Here is a 27,605-nt window from a genome sequence, read left to right as displayed (position 1 = left end):
ATGAATTTGGGTCCCATGTGGCATGTAGAGATTAGTTAAATAAATAAAACTTATAAAAAACACAATGAGATATCACCTCATACCTGTCAGAATGGCTAAAATAAAAAACACAAGAAAAAACAAGGGTTGGTAAAGGTGTGGGGGAAGAAAGGAACCCTCATGCACTGTTGGTGGGAAGCAAACTGGTGCAACCACTGTGGAAGACAGTATGGAGGTTCCTCAAAAAATTAAAAATGGAAATAATATATGATCCAGTAATTTCATCACTGGGTATTTACCCAAAGAAAACAAAAACACTAATTTGAACAGATAAATGCACCTCTATACTTACTGCAACATTATTTATAATAGTCAAGATATGGAAGCAACCCAAGTCCCAAGTGTCCATCAACAGATGAATGGATAAAGAAGAAGTGAGATATCTATCTATCTTAGATAGATAGATAGATAGATAGATAGATAGATAGATAGATAGATATAAACATATATAATGGAATATATTACTCAGCCGTAAAAAAGAATGAGATCTTGCCCTTTGCAACGACATGGATGGACCTAGAGCATATAATGCTAAGTGAAATAAGTCAGAGAAAGAAAACACCATATGATTCCATTCATTTGTAGAATTTTTTAAATCTTTTTTTTAAGATTTTATTTATTTATTTAGTGAGGGAGAGCGTGCCCATGAGTGGGGGGAGGGGCAGAGGGAGAGAGAGAATCCCAAGCAGACTCCACACCGAGCGAGGAGCTCCACACGGGGTTCAATCTCACAACCCTGAGATCATGACCTGAGCCAAAATCAAGAGTCAGATGCTTAACTGACTGAGCCACTCAGGTGCCCCATGTAGAATTTAATAAACAAAACAAATGAACATACTAAGGAAAAACAAAAAAAAAACCAGACTTCAACACAGAGAACAAACTGGTGGTTGCCAGAGGGGAGGTTGGGGGGGGGATGGGTAACATAAAAGGGATTGAGAATACACTCATTGTTCTGAGCACAGAGTAATGTACAGAATTGTGGAATCATTATATTATACACCTGAGATTAATATAACATTTTGTTCATTATACTTCAATTAAAAATATGTATATATTTAAACAACAAAAAACAAGCATTTTTTGAAAAGAAATTAATGTAAAATTTATTTGGCCCTATTATTCAAAAATGAAGATTCCTTAAAACATATTAAAACATCATTTTTTCATACGAGAATATTTCTAAGTGGAAGAGGGGGATTTTTAAATATTAACTTGCTTGATGCCAATTCAACATGTGAACATCTAGATTTACAGAAAAATTAGGGCATAATTATTTGCTCTGTAAAAGATACCAGAAATTCAGATTCAAGTAATATCTTTCAAATTCTTACTATATGACAATTACTATGCCTAGTATGCTTTCAGACATAATATCTCATGTTTTTCTCATGAGTCTATATGAAACTCAACTTTTCTCGTCTCTTAACATCTGCCTACCCATGGTGAAGTGTGGAGAAGTGGCAACAGATTTAGCAGAGTAGATTAGGTCAAAACATAAAGTGCTTGCTGGGGGTGAAGTTGGGGGGTGGATATTAAAGACAATGAAGCACAATTAACCCTAAAACCATTTGAAAGGCTTCAACTTGAAGGCCCAAGATAAAGCAAATCACAGAGGTGAGGTTTGGGACTGAAAGAAGGATTGATTGAAAAATCTAGACAGAAAATAATTAAACTCGCTAGGTTCCTTTCTCAACCTCATAAAATCTGTGACTCCATATCCACCCACACTATCCTCTACCCAACTATGTACCCAAACGCTTTTGTCAAGATACCATTGATACATGGGTACCCCAAACCAAAGAGGCTCTGGACTAAGTTTCTAGGCTTGGGGGTTAGGAAGGAAGATGAAGGGCTAAAATAAGAAATTAAGAAAATGTAATGGACCCTCTATCCTACCCTGGTTGCAGGACATAGGCACCAATACCTGTTGTAGTTGATTAAAAGGTGTCCTCCAAAAATTCATGTCCACCCAGAGCCTTAGAATGTGACCTTATTTGGAAATGGGATCTTTGTAGACGTAATTAAGAAGACATCACACTGGATTAGGGTGGGCTCTAACGATCTACATTCAATTATCGGTGTCCTTAGGAGAGGGCACACAGACCACACAGAGAGAAAGTCATGTGCGATGGAGGCAGGACTGGAGTGATCTAGCTACAAGTCAAGAACGCCAAGGATTGCTGGGAGCCATCTGAAGCATGGAGCATTGCTGGGGTCATCAAATACAATGGCTAATACCTGAGCCGTCTTTGTTAACAATACCTTAGCCTCTCACCTACTAATTCAGTACTATTTTGCTTTTTAAAATTACTTGATAGAAATAAAAATTTATTTTAAAAGCAAAAAGAGTCAAGGAATAGAATATACATATTGTATCTCAAAATACAAGGCAAGCAGGATTTATAAACAAAGGAGATTTAGGGGATTTATAAGTCTTAGATATTCTTCTTCCTCGGTGCATATACAGCTGATTCTTTGTTTAGAAGGGGCACAGAAAAATTTAATGTATCTTGCTACCTAGCAGTAGACCAACGTCATAGTTTGCTAATCCAAAGGCTGAGCTGAAGGCAGACAATTAACGGACTGAGCCACCCAGGTGCCCCTTGGTGAACATTTTATGAGTTAATATATACAAAGTTCTCAGAATAGGACTGGTCTAGAATGTGGCCTGTGAAGCTAGACTGGGTTTACATCCCAGCTCCAGCACCTATGAGCTATGTGGCCCCGGGCTAGTCCCCTAACTTACCAGTGCCTGGGACCCCTCAACTGGACAGTGAATGTGGCAAGTACAGTATGTCCGCCTCCGTTTTCATGAGGATTAAATGTATTATATCTGTAAAATGCTTAACAATGTCTGGCAAATAAGCTTCTCCCCATTCTCTCTTTTCCTGGGACTCCCCCTACACGTGTTAAACCTAGTCACCGTGTCCCATTTATCTTTTTCTCTCTTTTCTATGTTTTCCATCCCATTTTGTTCTGAAGTTTGGATATTTTCTCCTAACTCTTCTTCCAGTTCGTCATATCAAAAATACATAAGATATGTACATGTACTTTATTGTTCTAAATGAAGCATTTTGTGCACTCAGAATATAAAAATAAGTACATGAAAAATACTCTGTGCATAGCATAGACTTGACAAGCGTTAGCTGTGACGATTAACCCCTATATAACATTACAGGAAACCAAAACCTGGGGAGATCAAATCACTTTTCAAGGTTGCACAGCTAATAGCTGATGCAGGCGGGATTTAAGCTCAGAGTCCACAGCCTTAATTACTTTAATTACCACTCCACGCGGCTACTGCCGGAAAAAAACTACCTCGTTCTTGAGGGTGGATACTGCCTTTGTTATCGTGTGTGTGTGTGTGTGTGTGTGTGTGTGTGTTTTAAGGGCTTTGTCAGACTGGGGTTCATTTCAACCTAATCCACCCTACCTATACCATCCTCAATTTTGCTCAAAATACCTACCTCCGAAATAGAGAGCCTAATTCTCATCTGTCGTTCTGAATGTGCAATCAGTGGGAGCTCCCACTCAGAAGAAAGGATCAGTGAAACAGTTTTCAACCAAGCAGCCTGTGATTCCAGAATTAACCTCATGCTGCTGCCATCCTGAGCCCTTGGGCTAAGATGTGGCTCTGGTGGAGGAAATGAATGAATCACCATTTGTTGTGGAGTTTTGTTTTTTTTTTTAATTAGTCTTTAGCTATTTGGAGCAGCACCACTTTAAATAATTAAAGGAATCCAAAGGGGGGGGGGAAGAAATAGTGATTACTTTCTTTGCTGATAAAGCCAGAATGTATCAATATTAACTAGTTGAGAAAGACGAGAAGAAAAACTCTCAGATGGTTCTCTAGAAACAGGTCTGCTTAACTGAAAGGCACAGATCACAGGAAATCAGTTTAAAAACTGGAATGATAGACTACAAAGAAAGTTTAATTATTTTGTTCAACCATCCACTTCCCATCAAACAGACATAGATACATTATCTTTTTTGCAGGAAGTTCAATGATTTCATTGTTTCTCCCATCATCAGCTCTTTCTTTGCAGTTTATTTTCCTCTACAATATCATATTCTATCAGCTTTGATGATCAGATCTGCAGATAACACCTGAATTTTCATGTCTTTTGTCTCATATTTGTTACTTCTTAGAAATAGCTGCACGCTTATCCTGCCATAAGCCCAAATCAAATATAATTAAAAGTAAACACAATGTTAGTTCTATCTAGGATATAGGGAGCTTGAAATAATATTGTTTCCACCCTAATAAAAGAGAAAAAGCAGGATAATCAATATAATCATACCTTTTCTTAAACCTATCAAAGAGCTGATATCACTGGGCAACAAAGTACATTAAAATCCAAGGAAAGACAAAAACTTCCAAGGACAGATAGGTTAAGAACATTGGCTCACTTGTGGCAGAACATTGGAGGAAGAAACTCCAGATGCCATACAAGCAGGAAAGAAAAGAATACAACTATTTTTTTTTTTTTTAGTAGACACCATGCCTATTGTGGGGCTTCAACTCATAACCCCAAGATCAAGAGTCGCATACCCCACTAACCGAGCCAGCCAGGCGCCCCCAGAATACAACTAATTTTTAAATGAATTGCTGAAGTGAGAATCTGGTGAGAGTGTTAAGGATCCCTGCAAACTGCAGACACAAGGGGAGATCACATCCACTTACAGGCTCTTCTTCATGAATATCCACTGAGTATGTATAATAGGTACTTAATGTATGTGTAGTGGAGAGAATATGGTGTCTGAACAGGGCCATTCCAGAGACAGGACACATTTCAAGATGAACATCAGACACACCTTGATGCAAAAAAAAAAAAAAAAAAAAAGTCACAGAGAACTACAAAGAACTTGAATATCATGTGCCCCATATGTACTTGTTTGGGAAGGAAGATAGAAGTGGCAGGAGGGGGACACGAATTCTCACTTAATTTGACTTGGAAACTAAGGGTTTTAGGCATCAGCCATAGTGTGGCTCCCTTTCCACAATTTCCTAACATGAGGCCTGGCATTTGTCAACACCATGATGGGAAGATAGGAGAGGAAGCCATGTGAAATCAAGACTGAGAATTGGCCAAGAAGGAAGCCAAGATTTGACAGCTGTTGACATGGCTGCTCCTTTCTCAAAAAGAAGCCTCTATCCATCACCCGTACCCACGCCCTGCTCCCTCAGGCTCGTATGTGCAAATGTTAAATTCTGCCTTCATTTCCAGCGCTACGTGTATGTTTAGGAAATTCTCTTCTTATTACCTGCAATATAGATCATCGTTTTCTCCCCTTGTCCAAATGCCCACCTGAGTTTTACTGCCCCTGCATGGGGGTAGGGCACTAACCAAAGAGCCAGGATAGTAACCCCAGGTTTGTCTTATCTGGTTGATAGCTGTCCCTGAGCAAGGTGCCATCTATTACTGACACTTGACACTGGTCTCCCATTTCTGAGATAGCACAGTGTCATATGCCCTGTTTTCCTTTTTTCACCCCGATATCTGATTCTACCACCAAGTCATTTCATTTCAGTAAACCTCCAAATTTTTTCCACATCCCCGAATCAAAATTTTGTGCCTCTGACAACCACTGGATTCAATTAGCAGCTTTGTTTTAAAAACTAACAACAACAACAAAACGATTTTAACATAGAACTGGTCTTTGAGGGGAAGAGCTCTAAGAAAAATGTGTTTGGAGTTTCATCACATCCAAAACAAAAGAATTTTAAAGTAATCTGAATCAGAAGCAATCAAAAACTTACCATTGCTTGCCAAACCTAAATGGTAACACGAACCTGTAGGGAAGAATAGAACAACTGTGGTAAAAAAGAGAGAATACAAAATTTCACCATGTGTTTCTTTGGTTTCATTTCTGACATAAGGAAAATTTGGTCTGAAGGAAAATGTATCTAAAAATATTTTACTTATGCTTCAGCTATCATTGGATTTCAGTGTGAATATATAAGTATTCGATAATATATATATTTAAATTTATATATTTAAAGTGCATTCTGACCCACCTCAGTTCATACTTAGAACTAGACATGGCAGGATTTGAAGGGTACTAGAAAGATCTCATACCCCTAAATAATCCTTTTTATACCTTGGGACAAAGATATATCATAGTAGCCCCCAAGAAAATCTCCCTAGAAGTCCATGACTGGTAAGTTTCCCCCTCACCACTTACCAGGTGCACTGTGGCCTTTTCCTTGTCTGATTTATTTGTATGTTTGTTTGTTTCTGGTTTCTTCCCCTTTCTGTGTCTTGTTATCTCAGCCCAGTTAGTCAGTCACTTGGGTATTCAACAAGGCTTTGTTCTGAAGCGAGGAAATTGAAGGATACAAATTATCCCAAGTTAGAGGAATACAGTCTGGCTTCTTAAAACAGCTTGATGATTTTTAACTCACTGAACACAATTTTAACAGATTGTTACTCAAAATTCACTGTCAGGTCAGGTGGTCATTAAGCTCAGTTCTAGCCACCAGGCACTGTCCTTGGTCCCAGCTAAATACCACTTTCTCTCTGCAACCTCCAGATACGGCTTGAGCAGTTGACTTTGGATTCTATCCCAACTCTCTTCATCAAATTTCTCATCTCAAGATCCCTTCGGTCTGTTCACAGGAAGTGTTTTAAGCTGCTGCTTCCTCTTTCCAAGCCCTTTCTGGATACTTATCTTTATAAAGCTAATGTACTCCCCCCACTAGACTCCACTAGCATCCTTCCAACCTACCCTGCTCTAGTTTCCCATTTTTCTGGAACGTTCCCAAGTGACTCTTTAAGTAACTTCTACATTTCATTTTGTTCATCTTCTTCTCTCACATTTAAACCTCCAGTACTCCCACAGACTTCATCCTTTCCCTCTTGAGACAACATAAAGCCCATTTACATTTCAATTATTCTTACCTCCATACGGACAGGAGTACTATATTCTTAAATCCATACACTCACTGGGGAAGGGTTATCTTTTTTATTTATTATTTATGTACTTATTTTTAAGGATTTTATTTTTTTAAGTAATCTCTACACCCAGTGTGGGGCTCAAACTTACAACCCCAAGATCAAGAGTCACACACTCCATTAACTGAGCTGGCCAGGTGCCCTGGGCTCCCTTTTTTACTCACAACTTTTAACCAATGAAAACCTTGTTAGCGAAGATCACTTTACATCTGGGCACCTGATTGAGACAGGAAGGCCCTGTCACAGGTCATAGACTAGGGCCTGGATGCAGAGATGCTGAAACATTGCGTGGAACAGTGCAGTCATTCATTAAGGTTCCAAATAGCAGATAGCTCTGAAATTTAGGGATGAGGTCAAGGAAAGGTTAGCTTCTGATATTAAAACTGATGCAAAGTGAATAAGACTGCATCTGCAGGAATGACTCACTTTAACTCGCTTATAAACATGTCCAAAATAGAGCCATTGTCTCTTAGTCCAGTTAAGAAAGACACTGGGTTTCTCAAAAACAAAAACAAAAACAAAAACAAAACTGTAGCCTTGTCAGTGATATTGCCAAATGCCTCCGATTTTTGTGGTGCTGTCATAACAGAAGGAGGATTGGAAGTCTGCATCAACCTAAGAAAAGGAAGGCAGGAGAGCAAGCAGATATTAGGTTTATCCAGCCTCCCCAGACGGAAGGGCACTTTGACTTCAGAAGGCCAATGTCAATTCTTTAGTTAGAATATACCTAGAATAGAGCAGGGGCAAGTTACACTTAATTTTATAAAAATAGCCAGTAATTACATCTAACTATTTTTGTTGTCATTATTGTCACCAAGCGTTGCAGTAGGCAGAAAGAACTAGGAAGAGGAGTGGATAGGAATGTCATGGGTGAGGAAAATAATGTACATTTAGTGCCAGATAGGAAAATAAATTGCTAAATGGAAGTTTCAAGAGAAATACAGCTCAGAGGTGGGTGAAGAGAAAGGAAGACTAGGAGAAAGGCAAGGCTGACTTACTGATAAGAGGAAGTCAGGATGAGGCATAATCACAAGGGGTGCATTTACAGATAAACGCTGAATCTAAATGCTTGAATGAAGAGGAAAATTGGGAGAAACATCCATGGAGAGCTTGCCACAGTAAGCATTTTTTTTTCCAAATGAAGTTGATACTTTGTAATGTCAAGCAATTGAGGGGTAAGCATTTATAACGAGTCAAAGTAGGAGATAGGGAATGGAGTGTGATTAGTTGGATTTATTAAATCAGCTATCAGGACATATTGCAGAAGAGCTGCTAAAACTCTGTCACTTAATATAAGACAAATAAATTCAGCATTTCCCAAATTTTGCTCTTTGGTTACTTACCTTTATCATCTTTGCTATATTCTCATACTACCTATAGTCTTCAATGTAATTCTTTAAAACAGCTCGTGGTGTTCTTTAAAACAACTAATTAACAATATTTTTCATACTTTAGTTTCACCCTAAGTAATGGTATCTATGACACCATGAGTTTGATAAGCTAGTCAGATAGTTTTCTAACACACATTAACATAAATGCATAACCTTTAAAATAAAAGCGCTCCGTCTGGGTAACAGCTGAACTTAACCTCTGTGCTCCTGGTGATACACATTCTGAGAAACCCTGAGATACGTATTGCCTGTCCACAGTAATGCTGTGGTGTGGTGTGTGAGAAGGGAAGTGTTAAATGCACTTTTTTTCAGGCTCCTTCTTGCTTTTTGAAAGAAAAAAGCAAAAGAAAATAAAACACCATTAACTCCCTTCCACTTGGGGTGGCCAGAGGTTAATTTTTAAGTAATTAAACTCCTGAATTACTCAAAGTATAATTCGGCATTGGCCTTTGGGCTTGAGATTAATGGAAGAGCAAGATCTCCCCTAGTATGGAAGGAACTGTAGGTAGAGATATGTAGATAGAGGGATGTTCCTGGATCCTCTAAATTTGCTTTTGTCCAGGCTACAACCCACCAAAGAGAAAAGCTGTACATGGGAATTAGCAGTGTACCTCTTGAAAGACAGACCCTCTTTGGGGAAGATCAACTAATATTTATACATCAGTACGCTCCTACTATGAGTGGAGAGGGGCAGGTGAAGATCCATACTACCTGGAACCATCACAGGCACTTTTACTTAATTTCTACCAAAATGCAGCACCAACAATTTATTCTCCCAGTAGATTTACCACTAAGATAGAGAAGTTGAAGCAAATAGCCAATATGGGCCTCTGGGCAGATATAATCTCTAAAATCCTGAAACTGGCATCCTAACTGATAAAATAAGCTCTTGTGAGTTGTTAGAATGAAATGAATTCCTCCTAAACTTGAACAATTTCTTAATAAGTAAAAAATAATTTCTCAACCTGCAAAGCTAAACATCTATGGAGGCTAGCCAAGAAAACCATTCACATTTGGGACATAGGCTGGTCAGAAGGCTGTCCTACTGTCTTTGAAACCTTAGTAGGTACAATATGTACAAACTTAATCTCTAGTCCAGTTTTCCAAAGGCTGGCCCTGCTCTGGATAGCGTTATGAGGGCATCCTACTACTCATTTCAAAGCTGTGTCTAACATCTTATTGGTGGAGGCTCTGCCTTGATATTCAATGAAAGGTATTAACTAATGGAGCTGCTTAAGAAGGGAAATTAATTTATGTGGTAGCTAAAATATTTTGAAACGCAGCAAAGATTGATTTGTGCTGTAAGCCTTCAGTTGGTAAGAAGCTTGGCATCGTGTCACAGAACCATCTGCCTGTCTTCCAAAGGCTATGTTGACCTTCTTATTAAATTGTCTTTTTCTCACTTAGCTCATCAGTGAACAATCTCTGTTAATTAGATGCTAAGAGGACACTGTGACGTCTAGGTAGCAGAATCCAGGACCAACTTCTAATTATATAGTACTGAAAACAGAAAGTCTTCAGCCTTAGATAAGCTCTCCTCTGGAGCAGGTTAGTACATAAACCTTATTTCTTTTTACTTTTGTTTTCAGCAGTCACGCTGTGCTAACTTCACAAAAGCATTTGATGCTATAAAACTCTTAGAAGAAAACACAGTGCGGTTAATCTTCATGACCTTGGATTTGGCAATGGATTCTTAGATATGACACCAAAAACACAAGCAACAAAGGAAAAATAAACTGGACTTCATCAAAATTAAAAACTTTTGTGCATGAAAGGACATTATTTAAAAACTAAAAAGACAACCCACATAACTGAAGAGAGTATTTACAAATCACATATCCAAGAGGGAACCTTTACCCAGAATATATAAAGAACTCTTACAACTCAACAAGGAAGACAAACAACCCAACTTAAAAATGGGCAAAGAACTTGTAAAGACATTTCTCTAAAGAAGATATGTAAATGGCCAAACAAGCACATGAAAAGATGTTCAACATCATTAATCATTAGGGAAATGCAAGTCAAAACCACAATGAGATGCCACTTTATACCCACTAAGATGGCCATAAGAAAAAACCAAAGGAAAGCAACAAGTGTTGGTAAGGATGGGAACAAACTGGAACTTCTGTATATTGCTGGTGGGTATGTAAAATGGTGCAGCTGCTGAGGGAAACAGTGCGGTGCTTCCTCAAAATGCTAAACATAAAATAACCATCTGACCCAGCAATTCCACTCCAAGGTTCATAGCCAACAGAATTTTAAAAAGGTACTCAAATAAATAGTTGTACATACATTTCTATAGTGGCACCACTCCCAGTACCCCCAAGATAGAAACAACCCAAATGTTCATCAATTAATAAATAGATAAACAAAATGTGGTAGTAGGATCAATACAATAGAATATTATTCAGCCATAAAAAGAAATAAAGTACTGATACATGCTATGATGTGCATGGACCTCAAAAACATGCTAAATGAAAGAAGCCAGACACAAAAGGTCACATATGACCCCATTTATATGAATTATCCAGAACAGGTAAATCCTTAAAAACAAAAAGCAGGTTGGTGGTTGCCCCAGGCTAGAGGGAGGCAATAGTGAGTGACTGCTTAATGGGTATGGGATTTTTCTTTTGGGGTGATAAAAATGTTTGGAACTTGATACAGGTGGCGACTGCACAACATTGTGAATGCACTAAATGCCATTGAATTGTATACTTTAAACTGGTTAATTTTATGTTATGTGAATTTAACCTCAATTTATAACAAAAAGCAGTTGATGATTGTTATTGAATGATCTGACGTGCAAATTTGGAGCCAGAATCAACCGAATGCAACATTGTTATTTATAGCCATGATGTTTGATGATGTCCATAGCTGATTGAATTGAAATAATTTTCCAAAGAATCATAAAAGGCTTTCAGGGGAAAAGATATGTGTATCTTTTTATGAATGTGTATGCTCAAAGTTTAGCTGATATCTGTTAAACAGCAGTGTAAATTATTTAGCTTTGTTTCCCATAATTGATGGAGAATTGGTTCAGAGCAAGTGACATTAACCTGAACATGACTGGCTATCTGAGTGACTGGGAGATCATGGGGAACTTGAGAGTGTCAGGTGATGATGCTGATAGATACACGGCATTGCAGCTGGCAGCTTAGAAACTACAGAAGTACATCTGTCACTCTGGGGAGGACTAATTGGAACCAGGGAGAGTCGAAAGGAGAAGTGCTTCGGAAGTGCTGTACATCTTTCCACTAAAAACAGATGAGTCTGCCAAGAGAGCATGTCCGATTCCCAGAGATACAAAATTGGGGTAGAAAAACTAAGAATACTTACAGAGAAGATGTGCTTTCTACTTTATGGAAGTCAGTTTCCTTTCATTTACTTGCACAGAAAATGACTTGATTTGAGCCACCTGCACCTCTGATGCAAAGAGATTAACTTTAAATTTTCTCCTTCCCAGTCTGTAACTGGCCTCATTTACCAAACTGGTTAAAAGTTACGACCCTAAGGATGATCCTTGAACTGTGTTACATACACATCTTGATAGTGGGGTAATGTTTACATAACACCAAACTATCCTCTTTGGAAAAGGTCCAGCTTATTTACTGAATTGAAAACAGCTTATAATGATTAATACAGATGAAACAATTTCACCTAAAATAGACAAGGGATAAAATGGAAAGTATTAACAACCTTTAGGGTAGGGGTGGTTCTCAGACTGAAATTCAAACCAAACCTTGTATCAGTTAGGATCTTTTCTTGGTTTTAAGCATTCAGAAAATCAAACTAACAGTGGCTCGAGTCAGTAAGCATTTATTTGTCTCATTATAATTAGAAGACAGGAGACAGGAGGTTGTATCTCCTATCTGAATGATGTTGTCAAAGACCTTGGCCCCTCCTATCTTCTGTTCCATCACCTTTAGCCTCATACCTTAGACCCATGGTCACAATATGGCCACTGCAGTACCAGACATCACTTTCACATTTAAGGCATAAAGAAGTTGATGAGGGGGAGGAAGAAAGTGTAGCGCCAACCACATCTGTCCCTTTATTAAGAAAGAAACGCTTTCCCAGAAATCTCACAGTAGACTTCTGTTTATGCCATATTGGCCAGGACAGATTCACATGGCCACCCCCAGCCATAGGGAGGTAGAAAGAAAGTATTTCTTTCTAGAAAACTAGCATTTCTAGCCTCTCTAGTGGAAAACTGGGAATGGAGAAGAGGGAGGGGAATGTGTTTAAGGTTAGTCTAATTTCACTGTTTGCCATGCTTTTCCTTGTACAAACATGAAACAGATTCTTAGGTGAAGAAATAAAATAATTGATTTTATGAATAAAGAAGAGCCTGAACAATGTATGATTCCTATTTCAACTCTCTTAACCTATAAAGTATGTAGTTGCTTAAGTTTTCACTTCATCTCAGAAAAAAAAGAAAACTGATATTCTACCTTAAATGATGTGTGGTTCAGGAACTAAAGATCTTCATGCATATTGACTCACCTGGTTTTACTACATCTAAGAAAAGGACATTGAGGGTGGGGGAAGAGGGAAAGATGGGAAACAAGTTATATGATCATGTACTCACCCAAATTTAGAACTTTAAGGTTCTTGGTTTGAAGTTCAGGATATTTGCCAAGGTGCTTTTTCTCTACTATTCTTGCTTCCTTTAAATGCTCAATTAGACACATATACTTCACACACACACACACACACACACACGCACACATACACACATACAATGATATAAATAGTTGCCACCAGCATAAGGTAAGGAAACAATTACCTAAATGTTGTCATGAGCAAAGGAAGGTCATGACTGAATCCCCAATGCCCAGGGAAAGAGGAAAATTATTGTTTTCCTAGGGAATACAAATCTCTTTTAAGTTACCAGATCTGAAAAATGAATTTATGCAGCAACATTTCAGGGAACAGTGGTCAGATTTATGATGACATAAAATTCATTCAATTTTAGAGGAAAAAAAAATTGACGCTCTTCTTTGTTATCCACAGAACCTATCTTACCCAACCAGGCAAAATAAGCTTAACCTTGACAAATTTTCTTCCTGCAGCAAATGCTTGCATCGACTGGCAGATTTTCCTAGCTGTGGATTTGTAATTACTTTCTGAATTTTGAAGAACAGATTAAATGACTACATAAGGATCTAAATATTATCATCCACAAATCTCTCTGCTAACTGATTACTGTGAGTTATTATTAAATGAGTTTTCCATGTTTCATAAGCATTTCCTGTGCTGGTCCATCCTTTGCAATACTACATATTACCTCTGACAAATAATTCAAAAATAAAATATGAGCTTCAAAGAAAATAAAACCAACTGTATGATAGAATAGACTTCATGGAAGATTTTTATATCTTAGGGGGAAGAACTTTAAACATACATTTTCCAAGGCAAAAAGATAGCAGCGTTTAGGGTTTGCACATAAAAGTTAAAATAAATTTTGTCAAAAGAACAAAAATCTTTATAAGCTGCAATGTTTATAGGTTTAGCATTTGAACTTTTAATAACTTGGGTTGCAACTGTGATAGAAATAATCTGTAAATATGACTTAGAGGCAAAATGCATTCTCTTCTCCTAGGTTGAAATGTACTTCTAATCTGCTAGCCAAAGGGCATAGTTTAACTATCTCTATGGCAACCATTTTTTTTTTCATTTATTGCTGCATCTGAAGAAAGAACACACTGTGTACAGCTGGGTAATGCAGTTGTCCTAGACTTTAATAAATTTGCTTTTCCAAGCTATTTACAGATTTCTATCATATCCACAATCTTAGACATTAAGGCTGAGAGATAGACAGAGTCTTCATAAAGTTCTAGAGATATCTGGTTATATTAATCCCTCTTGGCAAACTCCTATAGTACAATGTTTTATATTTGGAAAGTACATTCTAATCATTTCTGTTTATCTTCTCAATATCCGTAAGGATGGAGTAAGTTCTGGAGAGGGGAAGTGCTGGCTAATATTGAAGGCAGAGGATTCTGCTGGGCTTTCGTAGAGATTTTATAAGAGCAAGCAGAAGTTGAGAAGATAGATGATCACCTTGTGGGAAACGCCTTAATAAAGTCGGACAGATAAGGAGGCAGAACTGAGAACCTAATGCTGGAATCAAGAGAAAGAAAGACACTAACCTACTAGCTTCCAAGCTCGGAGAGTAACAATAGCCCATAATTGATGAGCTTAGTGTGCTGGGCACTGGGATAAGCTTTTTACATCATTTATTGTCACTCAAATCTCACAACAGTCCTGTGAGAAGGATATTACCACCATTTTCAGGTAAGGAGAGGAGGTTTGTGGAAGTTGCTCAATAAAAGTTAGGTCCCTTCTGGGGTACCTGGCTGGTTCAGTGGGTAGAGCATGTGACTCTTGATCTCAGGATCCTGAGTTCAAGCCCCACATTAGTCATAGAACTTACTTAAAAAAAAAAAAAGAAAAAGTTAGGTCCCTTCTCTGCTATTCTCCATTAGGATGATGCCTAACAAATGATGACCATTCTTTCAGTCATCCTTGATTTCATGCTACAAGTATTTAATGTACAACTACTTAGTGCTAAGATAAAGTGCTAATCATTGAGAATACCAAAATAAAGAAGGCAGACCCAAGCTCTACCCTCACAGGGCTAACCTTGCTAGTCTAATGTAGCACAGAATCCATGTTCAAGAAATGATAATAGCTAATACTTGCCTAACATATATTATATACCAGGCACTGTTCTAAGTGTTTGACATATATTAATTCATGTAATTCTCCCAACCACCTATGATGTATTACCACCACTTAGCAGATGAGGAAACTCAGCCAAGGCTAGAGGTTAAGTAAATTTACCTAGAGTTACATTCCTTGTGATTGAGTCAGGATTTGAACCCAAGTGGTCTAACTTGAGGGACAACGATCTTAACTAATCTACCATTCTTTCTCCCTAAAATTGCTTATTGAAATAGTTTGATTAGAGCCCTCTCTCATTGACTCCCAGGGCTGTTAAATGAGGGATATATTTCTCCAAGAGAGTTCAAAATGAGAAAAGGAAGACAGAAATAACATCTACTCCTCAGGGTATAGGAAAAAGGGGAGTTGTGGAGAATATAATAAAGCAGAGAGGTCAGGGAGTTGAGAACACACCCAAGGATAAAACAGACATGGTCCATGACTTCCTAGGTCTCACAGTTGGCAGAGCAGTCCTCTGGGATTACATCATAAGGAACTACCTGCCCTATGGGGACAGGAAAGTGTTCTCTGAGGAAATGAGGTTTGAGGTGACCTGAAGAATCTGGGACAAGTCCCCCAAGGGCAGAGGGAATAATCTGTGGAAGTCATGGGGCAAAAGAAAGCACAGCATAATTAAAGAACTGAGAGAAATCCAATTGGCTGAACATAGAGATGGAAGAGGAGTGTGGCATCAAAAAGAAAAGTGATGTTGATCAAGAGAGCAGACCATGGAGAGCCTTGTGAGCCATGTTGAGATTTTGGACTTTACTCTAATGGCAAGAGTAAGCTATTGAAAGGCTTTTGAACACAGGAGAGTCATCGTGGTGACTTTGCTTTTTGAAATGATTACTTTGCCAAAGAGTAGAAAATAAATTAAAAAGAGAGGAAGTTTATGTAAAAAGACCCATGAGGGGAGGAGCTAAGATGGTGGAGTATTAGGAGGACCCTAGGCTTGCCCCATCTCTGGAAAACATCTAGGTAAGTATCAAATCATTCTGAATACCTATGAAATCAATCTGAGGACTAACAGAACAAAATGCACAACCAGAGGGAGAGAAGAAGCAGAGACACGATTGGGGGAGAAGAGGAATGTGGGTGCTGCGGAGGGGAGGGAGCCCTGGTCACAAAGCGAAAGAAGGGAGAGAGAGAGAGAGAGAGAGAGAGAAAGAGGAGTGCACAGGGGTTCCCACAAGGAGAACACTTCCCCAAAAACAATGACTGGAAAAATGAGAGGGGTTGATTTTTGTGAGTTTCTACAACCAGCAGGGCTCAAAGGGCGGAGTTTTAGAGGTCCACAGCATGGTTGGAGTGGAGCCCATTGGGCACTGCAGTGTTCCTGTGGAGAAGGAGGGCAGATAGCCCTATAATGGATGGCAGGATCTAAGGATCCCCTGGGGCGCACTAGGAGAGATGGTTCCCCCTTCTGGGAGTGCATCTGGGAGAGGTGCCATTGTCTCTCCAGGGACAAAAGAGCCAGTGGACACCGTTACCATCCCCCGCCCTTCAACACAGGCACAGAGACACCTGCTGAGGACGGCTAACTTGGCACTGGCTCTCTGCTAAGCTTTACTCCAAATTCCACACCCCTGTGCTTCGGAGCCACTGCCCTTCTGGGACAAACTGGTACCAGTCCCAATGCCACGAGACCCTCCCCCAGAGGACCAGCACAGATCCATGCCATGCCAGTTCCCTAAAGTTAGCAGTATTAAAACTCAGCCAGCCTGCCTGGGATAGAACATGGGTACGCTGCATGTGTCCAGATGGCCTGGACACAGACAGGGTGAAGGCAGAGATCTGAGGGACACCTGGGACACATGAAGGGAGACTGTTTGCTCTTCTGGGAGGGCTTCCCGGAAAGCAGTGGCCCTCTCCAAGGACGAGGGAATGGGCTGGTGCCATTTTTCCCCCAGGCTCTCAGCATAAACTAACTTCAGTAAGCAGCACAGCACCAACAGTGGTGGCCTAAACCGATTAACACCAAGCCCTGCACACCTGCACTCTGCAGGTGCTGCTTTTCTAGAGCAAGCATGCCTGAGAACCAGAGCAGTGTCCACACACACCCCCACAAGATCAGCACAAACCCTCCGAGTGTACCATGTCTACTGACCATAGAGTTCTGCAAAGCTTCAGCTCTAGTCTCAGGTCTCTTTTAAACAGCACACCAGAGCACACCTAGTTAAAACTCACCACACTCTGGCCAAGGTCCAAACACTCCCCACTGCAGGTAAGGAGAAACTCAGCAGATGACTGACCTGAGGGATAAAGCAGCCAAAACACAGCAGCAGAGTCCAAATAGCAAACACCAGAGACACCTCCTGAAGTGCCAGGCCCTGGACACTATCTGACTTTTTTTTTTTTAAAAAGCCATTACTCTCCAGAGCAGGATACACAACAGGTGTTCCTAACACACAGAAGAAGACAGAGACCTAGACAAAATGCTAAGATGGGGGAATTCATCCCAGAAGAAAGAAGAAGAAAAGGTCATGGCCAGGGATCTAATCAAAACAGATATAAGTAATATGCCTGATCCAGAATATAAAGCAACAATCATAAAGAAACTAGCTAGGCTTCAGAAAGGCATGGAAAACACCAGGGAGTCCCTTACCACATAGATAAAAGAGCTAATAACTAGACAGGCCAAAATAAAAAATGTTATGACCAAGATGTGAAACTGACTGGATGTAATGACCACAAGGATGGAAGAAGTACAGGAACAAAATGTGATATAGAAGATAGAGTCATGGAAGGGGGTGCCTGTGTGGCTCAGTCGGTGAAGCGTCTGCCTTCGGCTCAGGTCATGCTCCCAGGGTCCTGGGATCAAGTCCTGCCTGGGGCTCCCTGCTCAGTGGGGAGTCTGTTTCTCCTCTCCCTCTGCCCTTTCCCCTCCCCCCGCCCCGTGCGCTCTCTCTTTCTCTCTCAAATAAATAAAATCTTTAAAAAAAAATTAAAGAAGAGTTAATACATATTCTTCTCAAACTGTTCCAGAAAACAGAAACAGAAGGAAAACTTCCAAACTCATTCTACAAGGCCAGCATTAACTTGATTCCAAAACTAAGACCCCACTTAAAAGGAGAATTACAGACCAATATCCCTGATGAACATGGATGTAAAAATTCTCGACAAGATTCTAGCAAATTGAACCCAACAGTACATTAAAAGAACCATTCACCACGATCAAGTGTGATTTATTCCTCAGTTGCAAGGTGGCTCAATATTTGCAATATCTGCAAATCAATCAACGCGATACACCACATTAATAAAACAAAGGATAAGAACCATATGATTCTTTCAATAGATGCAGAAAAAGCATCTGACAAAGTACAGCATCCATTCTTGACGAAAACTCTCAACAAAGTAGGGACAGAGGGAACATATCTCAACATCATAAAGCCCATATACAAAAGACCCACAGCTAATATAATCCTGAATGGGTAAGAACTGAGAGCTATTCCTCTATGGTCAGGAACAAGACAGGGATGTCCACTCTCACCACTGTTATTTAACACCGCACTAGAAGTCCTAGCCTCCGCAATCAGACAACACAAAGATATGAAAGGCATCCAAATCGGCAAAGAAGAAATCAAACTTTCACTATTTACAGATGACATGATACTCTGTATAGAAAACCCAAATGACTCCACTGAAAAATTGCTAAAAGTGATACACAAATTCAGTAAAGTTGCAGGATAAACATACAGAAATCTGTTGCATCTCTATATACCAATAATGAAGCTGCAAAAAGAGAAATCAAATCCCATTTACAACTGTACCCAAAACCATAAGATACTTAAGAACAAACCTAACCAAAAAGGTAAAAGAACTGTACTCTGAAAACTATGGAACACTGATGAAAGAAATTGAAGAGGACACAAAGAAATGGAAAGATATCCCATGCTCATGGATTAGGAGAACGAATACTGTTAAAATGTTTATACTACCCAAAGCAATCTACACATTTAATGCAATCCCCATCAAAATAACACCAGCATTTTTCACAGAGCTAGAACAAACAATCCAAAAATTTGTATGGTACTACAAAAGACCCGAACAGCCAAAGCAATCTTTGGAGGCATCAGAATTCCAGGTTTCAAGTATATTACAAAGCTGTAGTGATCAAGACAGTATGGTACTGGCACAAAAACAGACACATAGGTCAATGGAACAGAATTGGAAAACTCAGAAATGAACCCACACTGTATGGTCAACTAATCTTTGACAAAGGAGGAAAGAATATCCAATGGAACAAAGAGAGTCTCCTCAATGAATGGTGTTGGGAAAACTGGACAGCAACATGCAAAAGAATGAAACTGGACCACTTTCTTACACCATACACAAAGATAAATTCCAAATGAATGAAGGACCTAAATATGAGACCTGAAACCATCAAAATCCTAGAGGAGAACATAGGCAGCCACCTCTTTGAAATCGGCCGTAGCAACTTCTTACTAGATACATCTCCTGATGCTGGAGAAATAAAAGTAAAAATAAACTATTGGGGCTTCATCAAGATAAAAAGCTTCTGCACAACAAAGAAAACAATGAAGAAAACTAAAAGGCAACTTTTGGAATAGGAGAAGATATTTGCAAATGACATATCAGATAAAGGGCTAGTATCCAAAATCTATAAAGAACTTACCAAACTTAACACCCAAAAAACAAATAATCTGGTTAAGAAATGGGCAGAAGACATGAATAGACATTTTTCCAAAGAAGACATACAGATGGCTAACAGACACATGAAAAGATGCTCAACATCACTGATTATGCAAACTGGTGTAGCCACTGTGGAAAACGGTATGGAGGTTCCTCAAAAAGTTAAAAATAGAGCTACCCTATGATCCAGCAATTGTACTACTAGGTATTTACCCAAAGGATACAAAAATACTGATTGAAAAGGATACATGCGGGGCGCCTGGGTGGCACAGCGGTTAGGCGTCTGCCTTCGGCTCAGGGCGTGATCCCGGCGTTATGGGATCGAGCCCCACATCAGGCTCCTCCGCTTCTTCCTCTCCCACTCCCCCTGCTTGTGTTCCCTCTCTCACTGGCTGTCTCTATCTCTGTCAAATAAATAAATTAAATCTTTAAAAAAAAAAAAAAGAAAAGGATACATGCACCCTGATGTTTATAGCGGTATTATCAACAATAGCCAAATTATGGAAAGAGCCCAAATGCCCATTGACTGATAAATGGATAAAGAAGTGGTATATATATACAATGGAATATTACTCAGGGATAACAAAAAATGAAATCTTGCCATTTGCAACAACATGGATGGAGCTAGCGTGTATTTTGCTAATTAAAAGTCAGAGAAAGACAAATACCACATTATTTCACTCTTATGTGGAATTAAAGAAATGAAACAGATGAACAAAGGGGGGGAAAAGAGAAAGGCAAACCATAAAACAGACTCTTAACCATAGAGAACAGAATAAGGGTTGCTGGAGGGGACATGGGTGGAGGGTTGGGTTGAATGGGTGATGGATTTTGAGGAGGGCACTTGTTCTGATGAGCACTGGGTGTTTTATGTAAGTGATGAATCACTGAATTCAACTCCTGAAGCTAATATTACACAATATGTTAACTAACTGAAATTTAAAGAAAAACTTGAAAAAAAAAAAAGAGGCCATTGCCATGGTCTGAGTGAGGTTTGACGGTGGGCTAGATTAGGGTGTTGGCAGTGGGAATGAAGAGGACAGGGAAGATTCAAAGATAATTAGGAAGTATGTAGGACTTGATGACTGATGGAAAGATAGGACAGAGCCAAGGACATCCAGAAGTAGAAGTCTAGTGCCTAGGTAATTATCAAATGAATTAATGGAGCAATGCTAGCATGTTGCAGGGCAGATAGAAGGAGCCAAGGGGTTCGATTTGGAATGATGGTTTGGCAGCTGGAAGAGAAAACAGGCATTGATGCCTAAGATGACAGTAAGAGAAGTGTCAGTGGGTGTGGGCAGTCTTCAAGCTGGGGAGGGTGCCTCCTGAAGCATCTTTGGCATTTTTGAAAACAATTTTTTTTTTTTTAACTAATTTGCTTTAGCTATCTGGTGCAGATTTACTGCTGAAAGAAAAATTTGAGCAAACATTTTAAACATTTTAAAAGAGTTACTCGTCAATTCATATATTAACATCCCACTGATATTTTCTTTATTAACTCAAATCGACTTCAGGCAGAAGTCATCACTGCTGACATTAGTTCTCTTCCACTGGAAGGGCAGTGCCTAACCTACCTGAAATTGCCTTACAAAAGCTTATTTGTAAGACCATTATATGACTCTTTTTTTTTTTAAGATTTTATTTACTTGAGAGAAAGAGACAGAGAGCATGAGCAAGAGGAGGGGCAGAGGGAGAGGGAGACGCAGACTCCCCGCTGAGCAGGAAGCCAACATGGGGCTGGATCCCAGGAGCCTGAGATCATGACCTGATCCAAAGTCAGACGCTTAACTGACTGAGCCACTCAGGCGCCCTCACCATTCTATGACTCTTGCAATATAATTTCTAATATAACAAGTTACAAATTGTGGCTAAGTTCCCAAACTAGCTCATAAAAATTTATTTTAAGCCCTAATATAGTTACACTAAGACTCTATATGAATCATGTTGAAGAGATTCACCACATTTATTCAACAAACTCAATCAAGTATCTGTGATTCCATAGACTCTGTTTATATGCTGAGAAGTCAACAATAAACAACACAAAGTCCCTTGCAGTCCAGTTGGAAATAAAAGGCTGAGGATCAAAAGTAGTGAGAAGATTTTCTTTCCTCTTCTACCTTGCCCTTTCTCATTTCTCTACAGCAAGAGTGGAAAGCAGAAACTGCAGGGAACGTAGTGAAGTTTACTAAAGTAAACCAGAAGAGGCAGCGTTCATACACAAGATACCCAGATCAACAGACTGTACAGGGTTTATTCTTCTTTGTAAGGTTTCCATTCAACTGTTGTTGTTGTTGTTTTAAGAAAAATGATTCTCGGAAGGCAAGATTGACTTAAGAAAGGTAGTAAATTAGACTCTTTTCTAATGCAAACACCAAAAGGTAATTTCCTAATGAATTAGTTGGCCAAGAACTATACACTTGTTCTTGAAAACAGACAGAAAGTGACTATTGCTAACATCAGCGGAAAAGGAATTTGTTGGAAAGGCATAGGACAGATCATAGATTGAATACGAAGGCTGGAGTCCAAGGCTAGAAATTTGACAGGAGCCAGGGAAGGTTACAGAACTGGAAGCAGGCCAGTCCCACCAAAGGAATGGTCTGTTTGGGGTATCTCAATGGACACGACCGCCAGTGCTGCCCTCCACTGCTGCTGGATGCACCTCTATGTGTCAGTTCAGAACTGACCCTACATGACAGTTTCACTTACCCCAGATTCAAAGCACTGGGCAGCAGCATCTAATTGGCTTTGCCCGTAAGGGAACAGGGAGAGGGAGTGACTGGCTCCATCACTTCCAAGAATCACACACTGCAGATTCCATCAAAGTAGATACTGGGAAACCACAAAAAGGACAAATGTCCACTGCATACTGCTTATGATAATTTACTAAAGTGTTATTTTAATGAAGGGGTAGAATTTCAGCCAAGAATTTCAGACATGTTTGTAAGGGTAGCAAAGAAACTGCTTGAGTAACCTCTACTAGTTGATTCAAATAACAGACCCCATCTAGGTCTATCCCTGACTTTGCTTTTGTGATCTTTAAGCAAGCATCTTTGTCAAGATTGCTATTTGGCTAGGGTGTGGCATTGTCTCATTAGAAACCCTCAGCCCTAGGGGCGCCTGGGTGGGTCAGTCGTTAAGCATCTGCCTTAGGCTCCTGGGATCAAGCCCCACATCCGGCTCCCTGCTCCACTGGGAGCCTGTTTCTTCTTCTCCCACTCCCCCTGCTTGTGTTCCTTCTCTCACTGGCTGTCTCTCTCTCTGTCAAATAAATAAATAAAATCTTTAAAAAAAAAAAAAAGAAAAGAAAAAGAAAAGAAACCTCCAGCCCTGTGAAGGCGTGCATAGAATATACCCAGTTTTCAAATGACATGACTGAGTCTCAGAGAGGATAAGTGTTTGGCCTATAGTCACACACGATTGGCATAATTGGTTATTATGTAATACAAACAGATTTGGAGTAATTAATTTTTTCTACCTTATTTACTCCAATTTAAGCAAAACATGATTAATAAAATTATTTTAAAATATGTATTTCCTCTAGGAAATAGTTCACATTTTTTTCCTCATAAAATGAATGATAGTGATTTGAAAATCCCTGATGGATGAATAGGAAATTTCGTTACAACAGAAATTGAGTTCATTAATTATAAATTGGAATGGATAATGCTATTCAAAGCTTCACATTTCACCTGGAAAGAATCTAATTAACAAGATTGCTTTTTATAAATTAATTTTCTGACCTATTTCCTTATAGAATTGAAACTAGACCCAAATATATTTGTTCTAGTTACTTGTTATTACTGAGCTTGAAATTTTTGCATTTCAGATTCTATGTACTATTATAACACATGTTAAGTTCAAATGAATTTTTAAATTAAAATTACAAATATTGGGGCACCTGGGTGGCTCAGTCAGTTAGGTGTCTGCTTTTGGCTCAGGTCTTGGTCTCATGGTCCTGGGATGGAGCCCCACATCGGGCTCCCTGCTCGGCGGGGAGCCTGCTTCTCCCTCTCCCACTCCCCCTGTTTGTGCTCTCTCTCTCTTTCTGACAGATAAATAAATAAAATCTTTAAAAAAAAATAAAATTGCAAATATTGAGAACAATTGCCTTGCGGAGCATGTATTATCATCATACCAAACTCAATATTTGGGCTTATATTCTCTACCAGTACTAATTGCTTAAGGGAACTTCCTCACAAATCTAATGTTGTGATGTTTTGATTAAGGAATCTTTGGGGAAATAAGTTTCTTCATGAGGAAGTTAAGGTGTTAAAGCCAATAAAAAGCTTCATAAAGCATGCAAAGCAAGGCTTCCTGAGCGTGTTAGCAGAACAACACGTTTGTACATAGCCTCTATTTTATCCCTGCTAAGGTGATGATAAAATTCCCTTTGAGGTGATTATGAAGTCTGCAGTTTGTGTTCTTCTCGGGTGCAAGGCATGCTGAAACCTCGGCAGCAAGAGAGAAGCTCAAGCTTGGCAAGATGGGGGCTGCAGTTGCTGGTCATGGCTGTGGCTTGGCAGAATTCTGGGGCTCATCATTGGTTGGCCAGGGCATGGAGGGAGAGTTTCTGAGTGCTGAAGTTTAGGAACCAAAGAACTTACCACCCTCCATTAGGCCAGTAAGCAGGGCATGGGCTAACAGTGATGGGGAAGCCAATTTGGTAGGAACTAGTTAGGGTTCCAGGGCACTACTCACCATAGGGACTCAGGGTGGAGCCACATGGGGAAAGGATGGCAATTGGGATCTACACCCAGATCCAGGGAGACACTGAAGGTATAGGGACAGTAACAGAATTCCAAGCCCCCCTCACACGTCCCACCAAAGGAGGAACAGAGGCAAGGCTGAGCCTGCTCCCACATATTTGGGGGTGACCATCAGGAGACATAAGGTTGAACAGCTAGGAAAACAGAGGCAGTCAAAGTGAATTGAGGTTGAAATCAGCCTCCTCTTTCCATGCCCTTTTATCAACTCAGAGTGACCTATCCCCTACTTTGGACTCCCAAGTCCCTGTTTCTTTCCATTCCTTGCCCAAAACACTGATAGAACGTTCCTATTCCTTTTGATCATTAACTGAAACGCACTAAACATTTTAATGGCTTAGTACTGACAGCTCATTTTGAAAACTCCCACCTCTAGCTCATGCTGTGCAAGAGGTCAAGGGCAGACCTGTTAACCAGGGCCTCCAAGTGACTCTGACGCAAGAGACTGTGCCCTCAAGAAGCTGATCCCAGCTAAGGGGTTTTCCTTCCTGGGAAACTGAAATTGAAAGATACAGAGGTAAGGAGCCAAATGATGGGGCACTGGAACTAGAAAGTCATGTCTAGTCAAGGTGGGGCAGCTGTCTGGGCACAGGAAGAGTTGATGTTATAGAAGAATAGGCCAGTTGGTAGAGAACACGCAGAGCAGATGCAGAAGGAGTCTCATTTCCCCGTGGCTCTCCAGGGCCCAGCTACAGAGCCCTGAATGTCTCGCTCAGTGGTGGTTCTGAGGTTCTTGCCCCTGGGTTTCCATGAAACTCTTCCCCATATATTTCTTGAACTGCCTTGAGGAAAATATTGTTCCTTGCAAAAAACTGATCCCCAATCTACAACAAAGCTATCGTGTGCTTAAATCAATGTATTAACTCAACCAATAATTATATATTAATCTTTGTGTTTAGTTGCAATAAAGAGATATTTTATTTAGCAAGAGAGAGGAAGTCACGAAATCATTCAGGCCTATTTTTAAAGCTGGCCCTAAAAGTATATCTAATTTCTTCATTTGGTCGGGTGAATTATGGGGGCAAAGATCAGAAGAGATGCTTTCCCTTTTTGCTGCTGTCAGTCTTCGCTCCCATACAGCAGACGTAGGCACATGCGTGCGTACTTGCTGGAAGCTTCTTTTCTGTCGCTATTGGCTGATCGTGTCATGGGCCTGTCCACCAGGATCTGCAGCACACCCTGTTCTGCTCAGTGCCTCCAATTCTCACACAAACCTTCATCTTTACTTAACAGTCACTCTTCTGCCCCATGTCCTAGACCCCTAAATACGTTTTTTGTGTTTTCTGATCCATTCAACTTTAATACCCTAATAAGACTTCTATCCTTTAACTCTCTTATCTCTCTGGAGACTATGAGCCCAAACCTTATATATTATTTGACCTAGGGCAATCAATTTCTGATAATATAGCATTGCTGCAAGAGATTCTTTGATTAATAGTGACATATCTGAATGAGGGATCAGAGATTTATTTTGAAAACAGCCCTGCTATATTTCTACTCACCCATGCAATATATCACAACTAGCTGGCATTTGATAAACATCATTCACTTCTGGAGGGCTGCTTCTGTCCCAGCCAGAAGCTAGGGTTTTCCTCATGGGTGCTGCTACGGTATCCTGCTGGTATCCTGCTGAGGCATCACAGTGGACTGCAATGACTTGTTTTCAATTACTTGTCTATCTCCTATGAGACTGAGCTCCTTTCAGAATCTTTTATAGATTGAGTGCCAAGTACAGAGACTAAATATAGATTATAATAGGGCCTATAAAGGTTCTATTGGAACAACATTTTCGGGTTCTTAAGAGAATTAAATTAGTTTAAATTAAGTGCATGTAAAGCATTTGCAGTATTAGTAGTGTTCAATAAACATTAGCAGCTATTGTTATTAACACTATTATTAATAATAAAACTTGCTTCCTTCCAGGTTCCTGTCTGGGTATCTTTGTGTGTGTTACGCCATTCAAAAATAGGTAATGCAGAAGGAGATGAAATTTGACAGTTGGAGCAAAATAATGAGTTCATTTTTGGACATTACCTTCACTGCCTGTGAAGAGAATCAGGCATTAAGCTGACTTAAGACACACACCCATAGCTGGGACTCAAATGTCAACTAAATGAAAGAATATTTATTTCATTCAATAATTCATTCATTCATTCATTGAAAGAGTTCTTGGCCCCGACTTAAACCTAGCTACTTAATAACTTTCAAAGAAGGGATCAAAGCAAACTTACATTTACTTTAAAATGTAGGCACCAGGGGCACCTGGGTGGCGCAGTTAAGCTACCGACTCTTGGTTTCAGCTCAGGTCATGGTCTCAGGATTGTGGGATCGAGCCGTGTGTCAGGCTCTGCACGCTCAGTGTTGAGTCTGAGATTCTCTCTCCCTCTCCCTCTGCACCTCCCACTCATGCTCATTCTCTCTCTCTCAAATAAAGAAATCTTTAAAAAAAAAAAGTCTAATAAAATGTATGCACTATTAGCACCATTATGTGTCATAATACTAAAAAACTGGAAAACACTGATCCATTATATGTTTTAAAACCTCCTTCACCAAATAATCAAATGTTTATTTAGTACCTTCTATTATGGGGCTTTAAGGCCCTGTATAAATCACAATGCTCACTGGGTTGCAAGCAATTTTGGATTCACTACTCAAACATGCAAGCTGACCATGAATGTTCTCTAAAGACTTGAGATATCTGATTTCCTGAGTATCTCTTTTTTCCCATGACACAGTCCTTGAGTCTCTCTAGTACACAAAATGTCATACCAATTTTTAAAAATCTCCGCAATCTATTCTGCAATTGTAAAAAATGTATTAGTTAAAGAAGGTGGAGGAGACGGAGGAGGAACGAATGAAAAAAAGAAGGAAGGAAGGGAGGGAGAGAAGGACAGAAAGACTTCTATGTCTACACCACTAAATGGGTAGCAAGTAAGGGGAAATCAATGGCTCTTTCCCTTCCTTTTCTCTTTAAAAAAACTTTTTTTGGTGTGTTTTAATTCCAGTATAGTTAACATACAGTGTTACATTCGCTGCAGATGTACTCCCTTCCTTTCCTTTTTTTTTTTTTTTTT

At 39.6% G+C, this 27,605-nt stretch overlaps 1 long non-coding RNA gene across 2 annotated transcripts in view; it reads right to left on the bottom strand.

Moving 5' to 3' along the window:
- Positions 1–1,100: 1,100 nt before the first annotated feature.
- LOC103661532 overlaps positions 1,101–27,605 on the bottom strand; it is a 34,731-nt gene continuing 8,226 nt past the window's right edge. The window contains exons 2-4 of one of the 2 annotated variants that reach the window (XR_005833749.1): positions 6,229–6,358; positions 5,804–5,836; positions 1,101–4,857 (exon numbers count right to left, since the gene is read on the bottom strand). This is a non-coding gene — a long non-coding RNA (uncharacterized LOC103661532). Of the gene's footprint in view, positions 4,858–5,803; positions 5,837–6,228; positions 6,955–27,605 lie in introns of those variants that run through there. The other variant, XR_568150.2, reaches the window with a different exon arrangement.

The sequence above is a fragment of the Ursus maritimus genome, unplaced genomic scaffold (assembly GCF_017311325.1).
Source record: "Ursus maritimus isolate PB19 unplaced genomic scaffold, ASM1731132v1 scaffold_9, whole genome shotgun sequence".
Taxonomy (NCBI): domain Eukaryota; kingdom Metazoa; phylum Chordata; class Mammalia; order Carnivora; family Ursidae; genus Ursus; species Ursus maritimus.
Note: the sequence above shows the minus strand (reverse complement) of the source record. Positions and strands in the feature narration are given on the sequence as shown.